Source organism: Coregonus lavaretus (genome assembly GCF_964263955.1).
Source record: "Coregonus lavaretus genome assembly, chromosome: 27".
NCBI classification, from domain to species: Eukaryota; Metazoa; Chordata; class Actinopteri; order Salmoniformes; family Salmonidae; genus Coregonus; species Coregonus lavaretus.
Window position 1 is genome coordinate 18,542,294 of NC_140014.1, and position 15,079 is coordinate 18,557,372.

Below are 15,079 nucleotides of genomic sequence, written 5' to 3' on the forward strand. Positions count from 1 at the left end.
TATACGTCACCGAGCCCCTGCTTCAGGGGTACATATGTCCCTCCACTTCACCCGCGGTCTGGCCCCGTGCATTGACTATCGACCACTGAACAAGGAGACAATTAGAATTAGTTATCCTCTCCCCCTCATTCCATCAGTGGTTGAGTCATTGCATGGAGCGCACTTCTTCACTAAATTAGATCTCAGGAGTGTGTACAACCTGGTGCGTATCCGAGAGGGAGATGAGTGGAAGACAGCATTCAGCACAACCACGGGGCATTATGAATACCTGGTGATGCCCTATGGTTTGATGAACGCTCCCTCACTCTTCCAGTCCTTTGTGAACGAGGTGTTTCGGGACATGCTTGGTCGCGGTGTAGTGGTCTACATCGATGACATCTTGGTGTATTCCGCTACACGCGCCAAGCATGTGTCCCTGGTTCGCAAAGTACTGGCCCGACTGTTGGAAAATTACCTTTATGCTAAGGCAGAAAAGTGTATGTTTTTCCAGCAGTCCGTCTCCTTCCTCGGATACCGCATTTCTACCACAGGTGTGGAGATGGAGGGCGACCGCATTGCAGCCGTGCGTAATTGGCCGACTCCAACCACGGTAAAGGAGGTGCAGCGCTTCCTTAGCTTCGCCCACTATTACGGCGTTGGTGATCGGGAGCTGTTGGCTGTTGTCCGAGCTCTGACCGTGTGGAGACATTGGCTCGAGGGGGCGAAACACCCATTCCACGTCTGGACGGACCACCTTAACCTGGAATAAATCTGGGCAGCGAGGAGGCTGAACCCTCGCCAGGCCAGGTGGGCCCTATTCTTCACCCTGTTTGATTTCACACTGTCATACATTCCGGGTACGAAGAAAGTGAAGGCAGACGCACTGTCCCGGCTGTATGATACAGAGGAGAGGCCCAGAGACAATACCCCTATACTGCCAGACTCATGCATTCGCACAGATCCATCTCCACCGTAGTGTCCAGCTGCGCTGCAGTACGTGCCTGCGCTTATCCGTGATCATCTGATCTACTGGGCACACACGTCACCCTCCTCTGGTCACCCAGGTATCGGTCGTACAGTGCGCTGCCTGACCGAAAAGTACTGGTGGCCTACCTTGGCTAAGGACGTGAGGGTGTATGTTTCCTCCTGCTCAGTGTGCGCCCAGAGTAAGGCACCTAGGCACCTCCCAGCGGGTGAGTTAAAACCTTTACCAGTTCCACAACGACCATGGTCTCATTTGAGTGTAGATTTTTTAACTGATCTGCCTCTCTCTCAAGGGAACACCACCATCCTGGTCGTTGTGGACCGCTTTTCGAAGGCCTGCCGCCTCCTTCCTCTGCCCGGTCTCCCCACAGCTCTTCAAACTGCGGAGGCCCTGTTTACACACGTCTTCCGGCACTACGGGGTACCAGAGGATATAGTGTCTGACCGAGGTCCCCAGTTCACGTCAAAAGTCTGGAATTCAGCTGAGGCTGCCCCTCCTCCTTGCTCGGGCAGGTTTCGGCGTTCGTCGTCACCGGCTTACTAGCCACTACCGCTCCATATATCATCACTCCATTTGTTGTGTCTTGTTTTGTCAATCACACACACCTGATACTCATTCCCTCATTAGTCTGTGTATAAGTGTCCCCTCTGCCCCCTTGCCCTTTGTGAGTGATTGTTCATTGTGAGAGTGAGTAGCTCGGTTGAGCCAAGGTGGATTTTCCCCTTGTGCTAGTTTAGTTTTGACGCTTGCTGCACTTTATTCATGTACACTGAATAAACTCTGGATTTCGGTGTTTTACCTCCTGCGCCTGACTCCGTCATTCACACCTCATCACAGTTCTGCAAATACAGAGTTACGCAGAAATGCGTCAAACACTCTAGTGCGCAACACAGGCGCACTGGAAAATACAAGGCACACAGGGAAATATCCCGGCAATACAAAATACACGGCGCTCCACCGAGCTTCGCTATCCTCCACAATAAACAATCACACATAAAGACAAGGGGGCAGAGGGAACACTTATACAGGTACTGATGAGGTGATATGAACCAGGTGTGTGTAATAAACAAGACAAAACAAATGGAATGATGAGATGAGGAGCAGCAGTGGCTAGAAGGCCAGTGACGACGAACACCGAAGCCTGCCCGAACAAGGAGATGTGGCAGCTTCGGAGGAAGTCGTGACAGCTACAGAACTGCTAGGCAGGTAGCTTAGTGGTTAAGAGTGTTTGGGCCAGTAACCAAAAGGATGCTGGTTTGAATCCTAAAGCCAGCAAGGTGGAAAAATCTATCGCTCTACCCTTGAGCAAGGCAGTTAACAACAATTGCTCCCTGGGTGCCGATGATGCCGATTAAGGCAGCCCCCCGCACCTCTCTGATTCCGATGTATTCAGTTGTGCAACTGACTAGGTATCTCCCATTCCCTATGAAATGCAGTGGGAAAAGTGGGAGGGTTGAGCAAGACTATAAATTTGAAGATAGCCTACGCATGGGAGAGAAAAACATAGCTAGACTGTTGTTTTACTATTCAATGCTGCTATTGTTTTTAATTTCGTAAAGCAGCTTCTGTTTCTTTACCAGGCAAAGGGTTGCTAACTAGAAGGCTGGCGGTGAAGCAAAAGAGTCACCTGTGCAATGTGTAGGCTATAATCAGAGGCGGAGCCAGAGCAGAGCATGTCTGCCTGTCTGCCCACACTCATCGCTTGCTCCCCCGCAGCTCACCAGCTGATGTAGGCTGTGTTTCCCGGGTGTGACTGTCCTTCCCACTGCTGAACAGAACTGCGCTGTGCATCTGTGCTGCTAATATTAATTGTGCTTATCACTGAAAAGCTCTCAATCTCTTCAAAAACTCTTGTCCAGTCCACTTATTAGTCAGAATTTAGTCACAACGATAATTTTGTCTCGCCTCGTTTAGTCAACTGAAAAAAATAATAATTTTAGTTTAGTTATAGTTTTTTCTAGGTCTATTTAGTCAGTAATAGTCTCATCAATAGAGAGTGCGTCTTCAGCTTTGTGCATTGTGCACGGCCTGCACGACTTGCGATTTCCATGAATCTGTTTGGTCAAGACATGCACACAGCCTGTAGCAGAACTCCAACGTGAAGAACAGAGAAATTGTGTGCGAGTTGGCAAATCATGAGGCAAATCGGTTTTAAAAAACGGCACTTTCCCTCTATTTTAAAATTTTGCATCAATATATTTTATTATACTAAATCAAAAGTGGTGTGGAGCTGCCACAACTGATTGAAAAGTGCTGGGGCAAATGCCGTCTCGCCACACGTTTTCCGGCGGCCCTGGCTGCTGTTGGAAAAAAAGAGGTGTGACTGTTGTGCACTGAGGCAGGACAGACAGCGACTGGGAATGGTGGCCAGAGGAGAGCACAACAATCTACAGGCTTTACATTCAAAATCTGGTATCCGACATGAGCTCACTCACTTGTTCTCTCTCTCTCTCTCTCTCTCTCTCTCTGTTCTCCCACTTCTCTCTCTAGTCTAGTCTGTCAGTCCATCTATCTCTTTCTCCCCCCCCCCTTCTCTCTCTTTCTCTCTCTCTCTCCATCGGTGTTGAATTAGCTATTGCGTGCATGGTGATGGGGGGAGAGAGAGACTGATTAGTTAGGGTCTGGCTGTCGCTTCATTAGGGACAAAGAACAGGGGGACCAAAAAGAGCCTCTGTGACAACTATGGGGTCTGCAGGGGGTTAAATGTGGTGGGGGAGGGTTAATTCCCCTCTGAGTAGCTTGAGGGTGTGCAGGGGGAGGGAGATCTTCAATGGGACGAAATTCAAAAGATGCAGCAAGTTTCCTGACTCCCGACTACAACTGAAGCAATTTTATACTGTGAAGCGCTGCGGAGTTGAACAAAGAAACATCTGCTTACTGACAAAGCATTCAGACACAGCAACGGCTCTCCACTGAGATGCTTCAGATTGGTTTAAAAACTAGCAACAGGTTAAAGTGGCACTCCAGTCTCATTTTCACCTCATTTATTACCTGCTTTACTTAAATCTTTACTTAAAACTTAATCTCAATAGATGGTCCAGGTATGACATGAAAATGACATGGCACAATTGGGGTGCTGTGCCTTTCCTCTTTTGTCCTCTATTGCTCCTCTATGTAAATGTAAATGTATTGTTCTTGCAAGGAAGGGGGGTGCCTGATGACATCACATCAGTCCAACTCCATGAATGGCCTACTCCTTGAAGTCAAAAAAACTTAATTTTGATCAAAACATATTTTTGTGTACATCACTGTATTTATACTTGGGATATTGTTTTTCAACAGTAAAGGTAAAATAGCTGGAGTACATCTTTAACAATTGAGGAAATATAGCGAGAATAAAACATGAGTTAGGTCAGATTTATGTCACATATGTAATAAGAGCATCATATACAAAGGTGCTTGTTGAAAAATCAAAAGAGGTTTAAACTCTATTTTGCACGTTTAGTTCCAATAAGTGGTATGGGAGTAATACAGTGTTTATTTTGGTTTCAAAATAAAAACCACAGCCCTAGAGATCAATCTTAGTATTCACAGTTCACTCACACATGCACAAGAACACACTACACACCCTCTCAAACATTCTGTATGCAACGTTGCCAGGGTGAGGGTCATAGACCAGCTGTCAGAGCTGAGGCCCCGTTCCCCCTCTCCTGTAGCCCTGATCAACCATTCAGCTCCATGGCTAGCCTACATCACAAGTGCTAAACCTACTCTTACGTCACTGCTAGGACAATTTACAGTAGGCCTACTCCTCTGACTCCTGCATGCTTCCAACAACACTACTGACTATCATGTTGTGTTTACATTCATCTACATTTTTCCTAATGCCATACCTTGCCCTTTGAATATGGAACTGGGATGAAATTTGATCCCTGTGACCCTGTCTTGACTTCAGCTTTCTGGGAGCCCTCAGATTGGTTCAGAGTGAATCTGGGTTCTACCAGGCCCTGGCTAGGTAGTGCTACACTCCTTGTCCAGGTCTGGGGACCTTTTGACGGGATCATTATTCTCAGCTCTGTCTGAGCACAGATGGCTATGTTGTTAGGATTATCTCCAGATTAAACAAACAAGCTGAGAGGACAGGACTGCCACTTCATAGTATTAACACCTTCCTAATATTGAGTTACACCCGCTTTTGTCCTCAGAACAGCCTTAATTCGTCAGGGCATGGAATCTACAAGGTGTCGAAAGCGTTCCACAGGTATGCTGGCCCATGTTGACTCCAATGCTTCCCACAGTTGTGTCAAGTTGGCTGGATGTCCTTTGAGTGGTGAACCATTATTGATACACACAGGAAACTGTTGAATGTGAAAAACCAGCAGTGTTGCAGTTCTTGACACACTTAAATCAAATCAAATCTGATGACCAGGTCAATCCAGGTATGATCCCTTATTGAGCGTTGGAGTTCTTGACACACTCAAACCGGTGCACCTGGCACCTACTACCATACCCCGTTCAAAGGCACTTAAATATTTTGTCTTGCCCATTCACCCTCTGAATGGCACACACACAAGGCTCCTGAGTGGCGCAGTGGTCTAAGGCACTGCAGTCAGTGGTTCTCTGTAGCTCAGCTGGTAGAGCACGGCACTTGTAACGCCAAGGTAGTGGGTTCGAACCCCGGGACCACCCATACACAAAAAAAAAAAAATGTATGCACGCATGACTGTAAGTTACTTTGGATAAAAGCGTCTGCTAAATGGCATATTATATTATTATCTCAGTGCTTGAGGCGTCACTACAGACCCACTGGTTCGATTCCAGGCTGTATCACAACTGGCCGTGATTGGGAGTCCCATAGGGCGGCGCACAAATGGCCCAGTGTCGTCCGGGTTTGGCCGGTGTAGGCTGTCATTGTAAATAAGAAGTTGTTCTTAACTGACTTGCCTAGTTAAATAAAGGTAAAATACATAAAATACACAATCCATTTCTCAAGGCTTAAAAATCCTTCTTTAACCTGTCACCTCCCCTTCATCTACACTGATTGAAGTGGATTTAACAGGTGACATCAATAAGGGTTCATAGCTTTCACCTGGTCAGTCTATGTCATGGAAAGAGCAGGTGTTCCTAATGTTTTGTACACTCAGTGTATATCAGAGAGGATCAGAATAACAGAAATATGGACCTAGAGATTAGGAAGAACCTGTTGGTGAGATAAAGGGACTGGAGACAAGGAGATGGGATCAGAGATGGAGAAACAAACAGGGTGTATGTGTTTGTGTGTGTGTGTGTGTGTGTGTGTGTACCACTGCAGCCCCATGGCCTCATTAGGATCAGATGGACAGTGGCTGCCAGGGGCCAGACAGAGTTCTAGTGACACAACCAGGATGGAATGTTGGTCAGTGGGCAGAGAGAGAGAGAGATGGAGGACTGCAATCAGGATGTTTGTGTGTGTGTGTGTGTGTGTGCGCATGCGCATGTGAGTGCATCCATGTAAAACAGGCACAATCTCCTCTCCTCTCTCCCTTAACTGCTATCTCAGTCACTTTAAAATAGAATAAGGGAAAGGGTGTGTGCCGAAATGTTTTGATGTTGAGTAATACAGAAATGAAAGTAGGTCCACCCAGCGATATTTTCTGCATTCTCCAGTTGAAATACGGCAATTTTTTAAGCTATTTTACTGGAAAGGAACTGCAAAACACAAAGTCCAAGAAGACCTCCAATCTTACACTCAAAGTAGACATAAGATTAAGTATAAGGGACAGGCAGTCAAATTGGTAATTGCAGCACCATGATTGCAGCACCATAAAGATAATCTAATTAATGGAAACAGAAACTAAAAAACTAATAAAAATACCAAAGCAGCATGTTTTACATCATCTACAGTGCCTTCATAAACTATTCATACCCCTTGACTTATTCCACAATTTGTTGTGTTACAGCCTGAATTCAAAATAGATTAAATACATATTGTCTCACCCATCTACACACAACACCCCATATTGACAAAGTGAAAACATGTTTTTAGACATTTTCAAAAATGTATTGAAAATGAAATACAGAAATGTCTAATTTACATAAGTATTCACACCCTTGAGTCAATACTTTGTAGAAGCACCTTTGGCAGGGATTACAGCTGTGAGTTTTTCTGGTTAAGTCTCTAAGAGCTTTCCACACCTGGATTGTGCAACATCTGCCCATTATTATTTTCAAAATTATTCAAGCTCTGTCAAATTGGTTGTTTATCATTGCTAGAAAACCATTTTCAGGTCTTCTAATAGATTTTTAAGTAGATTTATGTCCTAACTGTAACAGACACTCAGGAACATCAACCTTGTCTCAGAGCATTTCGTATTATTCTCTACGTAAATCAGAGATAATCCATTTAGTATGATATGTTACGTTTCGTATGGTATGATTTAATTTGTGATTTTCTATCACCCATTTCAAATGATATGTTACAAATTATAATTAGTATTATATTTAACAAATTTGCAAAACGTACAATATGTTACAAATTGACAAAATGTACTAGTGTTATAAATTTGCCAAACGTATGATATGTTACGAATTCTAGCTAAGTGGCTAACGTTAGCTAGCTGGCTAACGTTAGCAAGGCTAGGGGTTAGGGTTAAGTTTAGGAGTTAGGTTAAAGGGTTAAGGTTAGGGTTAGGGGAAGGGTTAGCTAAAAGGGTTAAGGTTGAGGTTAGGGTTAGGGGAAGGGTTAGCTAACATGCTAAGTAGTTGCAAAGTATCTAAAAAGTAGTAAGTAGTAAAAAAGTTGCTAATTAGCAAAAATGCTAAAGTTGTCTGTGATGAGATCGAACTCGCAAACTTTGGGTTGCTAAACGTTCGCATCATACACCTACCCCTCTACGCTGACCACCCACCCTACTTTCGTTTTTGCCTTAAGTAACCATCATATCATACAGACTCTGCCAGGCTCTGTCATAGCCGGCCGCGACCGGAGACCCATGGGGCGGCGCACAATTGGCCCAGCGTCGTCCAGGGTAGGGGAGGGAATGGCCGGCAGGGATGTAGCTCAGTTGGTAGAGCATGGCGTTTGCAACGCCAGGGTTGTGGGTTCGATTCCCACGGGGGGCCAGTATGAAAAAAAAAAGAAAAAAAAGGCACTGTAGGTCAGACAGTTTCAACCAGACCTAGGTCATAAACCTGTGCTATTGTGTGTTTATGGTCGGCTTCCTCTCTGAGTTACTATGTAAAGCCTGCATAACCAGGCCAGTGAGAAGAATACAGGGGAATGTAATGAGTTAACATGGCTGAAATAACATGGCCCAATATCTCTCTGTCTTAAAGTGCAGAGGTATGAGATTCCTCACCATGATAGCTGAAGGAGGGTATGTTATGAAACTTTCATCGACAAGAATGGAGATGCATCCGTTGGTGTGATTAACAGGGACTAATATAGAGTGGTGCTTGTGAGACAAGGGCGGATTCTGAAGGGGCCAGGTATTTTTTTTACAGAAACGTCTGTAGAGCTATTAATCTATTTATGAAAAGCTGAGACTCTCACAAATACGCACATGTACCGTGTTATGCTCTTTGATGCTCAAAAGCTACACAAGAGTCGTTAGAAGGTAAGGGGTTATTCTACTTAGAAGTTAAAAGGAAATCCTAGGACATAGTGTCTATAATACTGTAATAAGTTCACATAATTGGCGAACCTGACATTTTTCAATAAAACTCATGAATGCCACTGTGTATTTATTCCATGTGTCACTATTTCCATTTTGTATTATTTATTTTTGATCTTATCTTTAACTCTGCATTGTTGGAAAAGGACCTGTAAATAAGCATGTCACTGATAGTCTACACCTGGTGTCTACGAAGCATGAAACAACTAAAATGTGATTTGATTTGTTTATGTCAAATTGTTTTGTGTTCTACTTGTAGCCCTGGTTGCCCTGAAAAGAAAATGGTAAAACACTTCACTGTGAGGCTAAATATAAGGACTGGACATGCAAATAAATTAAAGAGATAAATGAAAAGCCGATTTTTGCTGGGGTCTCGGGACTGATAGGGTTAAAGCCTAATACGTAGCTGAGGTGTGTTGCAATCGTCAAACCGGCTTTCCTGGCTCCAGAAGGGCTTTATATTATTTGCATTTATAATGGTGGATACCTGTCAGGATTCATCATATACAGTGGGGAAAAAGTATTTATTCAGCCACCAATTGTGCAAGTTCTCCCACTTAAAAAGATGAGAGAGGCCTGTAATTTTCATCATAGGTACACGTCAACTATGACAGACAAATTGAGAGAGAAAAAATCCAGAAAATCACATTGTAGGATTTTTTATGAATTTATTTGCAAATTATGGTGGAAAATAAGTATTTGGTCACCTACAAACAAGCAAGATTTCTGGCTCTCTCAGACCTGTAACTTCTTCTTTAAGAGGCTCCTCTGTCCTCCACTCGTTACCTGTATTAATGGCACCTGTTTGAACTTGTTATCAGTATAAAAGACACCTGTCCACAACCTCAAACAGTCACACTCCAAACTCCACTATGGCCAAGACCAAAGAGCTGTCAAAGGACACCAGAAACAAAATTGTAGACCTGCACCAGGCTGGGAAGACTGAATCTGCAATAGGTAAGCAGCTTGGTTTGAAGAAATCAACTGTGGGAGCAATTATTAGGAAATGGAAGACATACAAGACCACTGATAATCTCCCTCGATCTGGGGCTCCATGCAAGATCTCACCCCGTGGGGTCAAAATGATCACAAGAACGGTGAGCAAAAATCCCAGAACCACACGGGGGGACCTAGTGAATGACCTGCCAGACGTGTCCCCCTGCTTAAGCCAGTACATGTCCAGGCCCGTCTGAAGTTTGCTAGAGTGCATTTTGATGATCCAGAAGAGGATTGGGAGAATGTCAGATGAAACCAAAATAGAACTTTTTGGTAAAAACTCAACTCATCGTGTTTGGAAGACAAAGAATGCTGAGTTGCATCCAAAGAACACCATACCTACTGTGAAGCATGGGGGTGGAAACATCATGCTTTGGGGCTGTTTTTCTGCAAAGGGACCAGGACGACTGATCCGTGTAAAGGAAAGAATGAATGGGGCCATGTATCGTGAGATTTTGAGTGAAAACCTCCTTCCATAAGCAAGGGCATTGAAGATGAAACGTGGCTGGGTCTTTCAGCATGACAATGATCCCAAACACACCGCCCAGGCAACGAAGGAGTGGCTTCGTAAGAAGCATTTCAAGGTCCTGGAGTGGCCTAGCCAGTCTCCAGATCTCAACCCCATAGAAAATCTTTGGAGGGAGTTGAAAGTCCGTGTTGCCCAGCAACAGCCCCAAAACATCACTGCTCTAGAGGAGATCTGCATGGAGGAATGGGCCAAAATACCAGCAACAGTGTGTGAAAACCTTGTGAAGACTTACAGAAAATATTTGACCTGTGTCATTGCCAACAAAGTGTCACAAGCTGATGTGGATGCAGTGTTGGAGTCAGGCGCAGGACACAGAAGCTCAGTCAAAACGACTTACTAGTCAACAGGACAAATACAAAATAACGGGCCTCAAAACTGGAGGCGAGCGATTACGCAAACAGTGCATAAATACACTATCAATACGAGAACAAAATACCATACATCAACGGACAGGCGGACAATCACACACAACTGCAAACAAAACTAAAGGAAACTTATAGGTGACCTAATCAATACATAACACGAAACAGGTGCACTAACAAGACAAGACCAAACAAACATTGAGACATCAAGCGGTAGTAGCAAGTACTCCGGGGACGACGAACGCCGAAGCCTGCCCGAGCAAGGAGGAGGAGCAGTTTCGGCGGAATTCGTGACAGTACCCCCCCCTTGACGCGCGGCTCCAGCCGTGCGCTGACCCCGGGCTCGGGGACGGCCAGGAGGACGCGGAGCAGGGCGCGTGGGATGACTACGGTGGAACTCAGTCAGGAGGGATGGATCTAAAATGTCCCTCCTAGGCACCCAGCACTGTTCCTCCGGGCCGTACCCCTCCCAATCCACGAGATATTGTAGACCCCCCATCCGACGTCTCGAATCCACGATGGACCGGACCGAGTACGCCGGAGCCCCCTCGATGTCCAGTGGGGGCGGAGGAGTCTCTCTTATCTCATTGTCCTGGAGTGGACCAGCTACCACCGGCCTGAGGAGAGACACATGGAACGAGGGGTTAATGTGATAATCATTAGGCAGTTGTAACTTGTAGCAAACCTCGTTCAATCTCCTCAGGACTTTAAATGGCCCCACAAACCGCCGACCCAGCTTCCGGCAGGGCAGGCGAAGGGGCAGGTTTCGAGTCGAGAGCCAGACTCGATCTCCAGGTGCGTATACTGGACCCTCACTGCGGTGGAGATCGGCCAGAGGAGGGTGACGTATGAGCCCAATAAATGAGACGATCACGGACCTCGAGCGGCACGTACGTCCGACCCACTGGACACTCTGGGGGAGTAGGGTCGGTGCGTAACGCCCGCTCAATTTCCGTATCGACCTCCCATACCACCGGTGCCACCAGACAAGACTCCGGCAGTATGGGAGTGGGCTCAATGGACCTCTCCTCTGTGTCATACCGCCTGGACAGGGCGTCTGCCTTACCGTTCTGGGACCCTGGGATGTAGGTTATCTTAAACACGAACCGGGTCAGAAACATGTTCCACCTAGCCTGACGAGGGTTCAATCTCCTAGCTGCCCGGATGTACTCCAGGTTACGGTGATCAGTCAGAATGAGAAAAGGGTGTTGAGCCCCCTCAAGCCAATGCCTCCACACCTTTAGAGCTTGAACCACGGCTAACAGCTCCCTGTCCCCTACGTCATAATTACGTTCCGCCGGGCTGAGCTTTTTAGAATAAAAAGCGCAGGGACGGAGCTTAGGAGGCGTGCCTGAGCGTTGCGACAGTACTGCCCCAATCCCGGCCTCTGACGCGTCCACCTCTACCTGGAACGCTAAAGCGGGGTCCGGGTGTGCCAGCACCGGAGCCGAAGTGAACAGGTCCTTCAGTTTACCAAACGCCCTGTCCGCTTCAGCCGACCACTGCAAACGCACCGGGCCCCCCTTCAGCAGGGAAGTAATAGGAGCTGCTACCTGTCCAAAACCCCGGATAAACCTCCGGTAGTAATTGGCAAACCCCAAAAACTGCTGCACCTCTTTAACAGTGGTTGGGGTTTGCCAGTTACGCACGGCTGACACACGGTCAATCTCCATCTTCACCCCTGACGCGGACAACCGATGACCCAAGAAGGAGATGGACTCCTGGAAAAACAGACATTTCTCTGCCTTGACATACAAGTCATGCTCCAACAGCCTACCCAACACTCGGCGCACCAGGGCTACATGCTCGGCTCGTGTAGAAGAGTACACTAGGATGTCGTCAATGTACACTACCACACCCTGCCCATGCAGGTCCCGGAAGACCTCGTCCACGAATGATTGGAAGACTGAAGGAGCATTCATTAACCCGTATGGCATGACGAGATACTCATAATGACCTGAGGTGGTACTAAATGCCGTCTTCCATTCATCTCCCTCCCTAATGCGCACCAAGTTATAGGCGCTCCTGAGATCCAGTTTTGTGAAGAAACGCGCTCCGCATAATGATTCAGTCATACTCGCAATCAGAGGAAGAGGGTAACTGTATTTAACCGTGATCTGATTGAGACTACGATAATCAATACACGGGCGCAACCCTCCATCCTTCTTCTTCACAAAAAAGAAACTCGAGGACGCAGGGGAAGTGGAGGACCGTATGTATCCTTGTCTCAGGGACTCGGCTATGTATGTCTCCATAGCCGCCGTCTCCTCTTGAGACAGAGGATACACATGGCTCCGCGGGAGTGCCGCACCTGTCTGGAGGTTTATCGCACAATCTCCCTGTCTATGAGGTGGCAATCGCGTCGCCCTAATCTTGCTGAACACGAGTGCCAAATCCTCATACTCAGGGGGAATGTGCATTGCGGGCACTTGGTTCGGACTCTCCACCGTGGTCGCCCCAACGGAAACACCTAAACATCGCCCAACACACTGGTCAGACCACTCCTTGAGAGCCCTCTGTTGCCACGAAATGGTGGGGTCATGGGTGATTAACCAAGGAAGCCCCAGCACCACGGGATACGCAGGAGAGTCGATCAGGTACAACTGAATGATCTCCTCATGACCCCCCTGCATCTTCATCTTTAGTGGCGCTGTGACCTCCCTAATCAACCCAGATCCCAACGGGCGGCTATCTAGGGCATGGACAGGGAAGGGTGCATCAACGGGCAGGAGGGGAATCCCTAACTTAATACAACATTTCCGATCAATAAAATTCCCAGCTGCGCCTGAATCGACTAGCGCCTTATGCTGGGAATGAGATGCAACCTGAGGAAATACCACAGGTATACACAAGTGAACAACAGAGAGCTCTGGGTGAGTGGGGCGCCTACTCACCTGGAATGACTCCCCAGTGCGTGACCTGTTGCCCCGACTCCCTGGAGACCCTCCCCAGCACCTAGCCGCAGTGTGTCCTCCACGGCCACAGTTGGTGCAGGGGACGGCCCCCCTCGGGCTCTCTCTCCTCCTCTCTCTAGCGCCAGCACCCCCGAGCTCCATAGGGCTAGGCTCGGAGATGCTGGGGGATGGAATGGACGGCCCCAACTCGGGACGTCCGCGGGTGGCCAGCAGGGTATCCAGACGGATGGACATGTCCACCAGCTGGTCGAAGGATAGAGTGGTGTCCCTGCAGGCCAGCTCTCGTCGAACGTCCTCACGTAGGCTACACCGATAGTGGTCGATGAGGGCCCTCTCATTCCACCCCGCATCCGCCGCTATAGTCCGGAAATCCAGGGCGAACTCCTGTGCGCTCCTCTTCCCCTGTCGGAGGTGGAACAGACGCTCCCCCGCCGCATTACCCTCAGGAGGGTGATCGAACACAGCCCTGAAGCGGCGGGAGAACTCCGCGTAGCTGATGGTGGCGGCGTCTATTCCCCTCCATTTGGCGTTGGCCCACTCCAACGCCTTGCCGGAGAGACAGGAGATGAGGGCGGAAATGCTGGTGGCCAGGTAGAGTTCCACCTGAAGGAGGAACCCCTGACACCCGGCTGCGGTGCCATCATACGCCCTCGGGAGCGAGAGCCGAATCCCACTGGACTCCGGAGCTGGTCTGGTGGGGCTGGCCGATGGTGGTGGTAATGTAGGAGGAGGTGTGGGCACGCCTCCCCTTTCCCATCGGCGCAGGGTGTTCATCACCTCTTGCATGGCGGAGCCGAGTTGCTGGATCCTGGCGTCCTGGCAGCTGACCCGATCCTCCAGCGACTCGGTCGCCGCCGCTGCTCCTGCTGACTCCATAGTATAGGTGTGTGATTCTGTCACAAGCTGATGTGGATGCGGTGTTGGAGTCAGGCGCAGGACACAGAAGCTCAGTCAAAACGACTTACTAGTCAACAGGACAAATACAAAATAACGGGCCTCAAAACTGGAGGCGAGCGATTACGCAAACAGTGCATAAATACACTATCAATACGAGAACAAAATACCATACATCAACGGACAGGCGGACAATCACACACAACTGCAAACAAAACTAAAGGAAACTTATAGGTGACCTAATCAATACATAACACGAAACAGGTGCACTAACAAGACAAGACCAAACAAACATTGAGACATCAAGCGGTAGTAGCTAGTACTCCGGGGACGACGAACGCCGAAGCCTGCCCGAGCAAGGAGGAGGAGCAGTCTCGGCGGAATTCGTGACACAAAGGGTATAAAAGGGTATAAAACTTTTGCTATTGACCAAATACTTATTTTCCACCATAATTTGCAAATAAATTCATAAAAAATCCTACAATGTGATTTTCTGGATTTATTTTTCTCATTTTGTCTGTCATAGTTGACGTGTACCTATGATGAAAATTACAGGCCTCTCTCATCTTTTTAAGTGGGAGAACTTGCACAATTGGTGGCTGACTAAATACTTTTTTCCCCCACTATAGCTGCATTATCACCTGTGCTCAGACCTGTTCAGCCACTGTTCTCTGTGCTGTGCTGTGAGACGGTTGGGATAACGTTACTGCACTTGGTTAACCAGACTAATTACTATTCAGCTCAGTGATGAGGAAATAATCTATTTGGGTAATTAATTGTGTGAAAATGAGCCGCAATGGAGCGAAACATATACACACACACACACA